Source organism: Pinus tabuliformis, chromosome 5_2, assembly GCF_031772625.1.
Source record: "Pinus tabuliformis cultivar Carrire ecotype Pingquan chromosome 5_2, CPIR1, whole genome shotgun sequence".
NCBI lineage: Eukaryota > Viridiplantae > Streptophyta > Pinopsida > Pinales > Pinaceae > Pinus > Pinus tabuliformis.
The window spans coordinates 466,022,267-466,025,445 of NC_142306.1; the positions used below are offsets into that span (position 1 = coordinate 466,022,267).

The 3,179-nt window shown below is 37.0% G+C and overlaps 1 pseudogene; it reads right to left on the bottom strand.

Moving 5' to 3' along the window:
• Positions 1-1,614: 1,614 nt before the first annotated feature.
• LOC149159677 (pyrophosphate-energized membrane proton pump 2 pseudogene) lies at positions 1,615-2,132 on the bottom strand (annotated as a pseudogene).
• Between the last annotated feature and the right edge of the window lie 1,047 nt (positions 2,133-3,179).

Below are 3,179 nucleotides of genomic sequence, written 5' to 3' on the forward strand. Positions count from 1 at the left end.
ACCAATGAATACTTAATGTTAGAGTTTGACATTTGTGGTAGGTTTGTTCCTTAATTAGGCTCGTTCCCATCTACTACTCTATTTTTATTTTATTCTTCTATTGTTCTAAGTATTTGATTCAAGCATATATTAAGTTTTTTCAATGTCACTATACAAGTTAGCAAGAAAGTTTGTTGGATCAAATAGGGAAAAAAGGAATGTGGCTCTGAAGCTCCTTTATTGGATAGGTACACACTGTTATCACAAAATCGAGCACTGAAGGGCTGCTAATCAGCAAGACTCTGTGTAACTATTTCAAACCAGACTTTTGACTAAGGCTTAGCCTCCTTAGCCTGAGAGGGCTCTCTCAAAAGGTTATTGATTTCAATTAGTGATGAGATGGCTAACTCTTTCAAAGTAAATTTAACACATATGTTGGCTGGACAGACATTACAAAGGCTTCCATTGGGCTCATGGAGTTAATCATCACTTCAGCAAACTATAAAACTACTCATTCATAGAAGTCAGGGCATGTAATGTTTAAACACTCAAAATACCTCTCATAGAAACCTCAACTTACAAATACACACAGGAAGTCAGAGAAACAATGTGAATTCTGAGTGATTGTGTATTTATACAGCTGTAAAACATAAAAGATAAAACAAAACCACATATATCTTGAGCATTTGAAACACTGTGTGAATCCTGAGAAGAAAAAGCAGTCATTTGTATTACTGAAATAAGTTTTTACACAAGCCAAAATAAACTCTGTTTTCTCCAAAACATCCAACCTCCACTACGTCAAAGTTTCATCTATATATAGAAACATATCTTTAACTACTTTGAGCTTCCTCCTCCAGCATGAGGGGAGCTCGATGACTGCTACTAATTACCCCTATCTGCTATTTAACTGACTCATTAAATACAACAAGTGCTAAACTGGAATTTTAAAGAGTCCTAATTAAACTAAAACTCTAATTCTATCCTCCTCGTAGAATGATTCTTTCTTGCTCCTTGACACCTGTCTCCTTTCAGTTTGGCCGAGATAGCTGAGAAGAGGATTCAATGTTCCAGGCTAGCTTTGGATGCTGGATGCGTTGATGGTTCAATAATATTAGGATAAAACCCCTGTTTTTCTGGTTTCAGTCTTCCACTACCTCTTCGAAAATGTAGCAGCATGTCTCCAGCTCTTTAATATCCCAAAAATGATGAGCATCACCATATTTCCAAATGTTCTGGAGGCTTCGTTGATGAACAGGTGTGCAAGCCCAAAACTCCTCGTATGCAACTCTTTCCAAACCCTAATGACCGGTAATAAAGTGCCTTTACAATAAAAACTTGAACTTGAACCAAAACATTACACTTTTACAAAGGAACACCTGTCATCATTTGACTGGCTATGCTAGCTTCCTTCGGTCTCCTAAATGTCACTTAGGTGTTCCCTTTGAAAATTTCTGATTATCCCATCGAACTGTTTGCCTGTATTAAAAACAGCACCTACAGTAGTTTTGCAGTTTCATAGCGCGCTACGAAACTGCGAAACTGTTTAAACAGTTTATCTTTTCCTTGAGATTTTCACTGCTCTGCTACTTGATTGCAAAAACTCCTTTCGACTAACTATGCCCCTTCAGATCTTCAATTTTCATTATCCCAAGCACCTCCAGCAGTATACAAAAACAAGGCCATGAGAATACCAGAGACCGTTGCAAACATTAGCATTGAAGCAACAACTTTGGCACCAAGTAAAGGCTGATCTGTATACTGACCCAGAATCTTAAATGAGACACCAATTAAAACAGGAGATACAACTGCATAACATGCCCATGCACTGAATAGGAAAATAAGCATCGATCCCAATAGACCTCCAAGAAATACCTCTGGAATAGCTATATCAACCTGCGTAAATGGTTGATGAGCATAAGCTGATACTTCATATAGGCACTGAATAAAAGAAAAGAAACTAATGCAGCAGATCCAATTGCAAAGCCTTTGGTGGTAGCTTTTGTGGTGTTCCCGACTGCATCAAGAAGATCTGTAATTTCTCTTACTCTTTCAGGCTGTTGACTCATTTCCACAATTCCACCTGCATTATCAGCTATTGGCCCAAACATATCCATTGTCAAAATATATGTTGCAGTACTAAGCATTCCCATAGTAGCTACGGCAAGCTTTTTTAATAAAATGTAACATGTATTTCTCCTTAGATTATACAAAAATATCAGAATGCCACGTCTTTGTGTGCTGTCAACCTTTGTCCATGTGTGAAGACAAAAGTTCTTCCAAGCTGCCTGACATATTTTGGACTGTAGTAAATGTGTTCACTTTTTAAAGTTGCATTCGAATACAAGTTTCCTCCACCTGTATTAACTTTGCTGAAGATTGATAATTTTGAAGGATCCCTTGAAGATATTCCATTTTCAACATTTCCACTTGCAGTTCAAAACTAGTGACTGAGATTGGATTATTTAGCTTCAGTTGCTACGAAACTGCTGTTCTGGCTGAAAAATATGGCTTGGGACAGAGCTCATAATTTCTCACAGAAAACGTATTTGGAAAAACTGAAGGAGGTTTTTGTGAACCAATCCGTTCTAAACAAAAACCTCTCTTGGTTTTTTTAAAAACCTTCGCTACCGCCCAGAATCTATCTTTGAAGAAGATGTGTAAAACAGGAAATTAAAAACTGCACCTACAGCAGTTTCGTAGCGCAACTTTTAGTCACTCGTTTCTCCTAGCTCATAATCAATTTGAAGAAACTGAAAGAGGTTTTTCTAGTTCAGTATGTTAGGAATAAAAAACTCTTTCAATTTTTTAAAATATTCTTTCAGCTGCTCTAAATATCTCCTGGAAGTTGACTACTTAAAACAGAGAAATATGCCTGTAAAAAACATCACTTACAGCAGTTTCTTAACACGCTACGAAACTACTGTGTAATTTCAAAAACACAGCTTACATGCCAAATTCGACTGTCTTGAGCTTTTTATCTTGAAATGTCCTTCTCATCTGCCTTGAAACTATGTAGAGGCACCAATTTTCAAGGAAAACTTCACAAAGGTAATTCATATCAAAATTTAGGATTACCTTACTTGCCTTGCTTGAGCCTTCAAAGAACTTTTAGGTATGCTGACCTTGAGTTTGCCAAGTCATTCTTATGCATGAAAGGAGCATGAGAATAACCAAGACCAAATCTTTCTTACCTTACC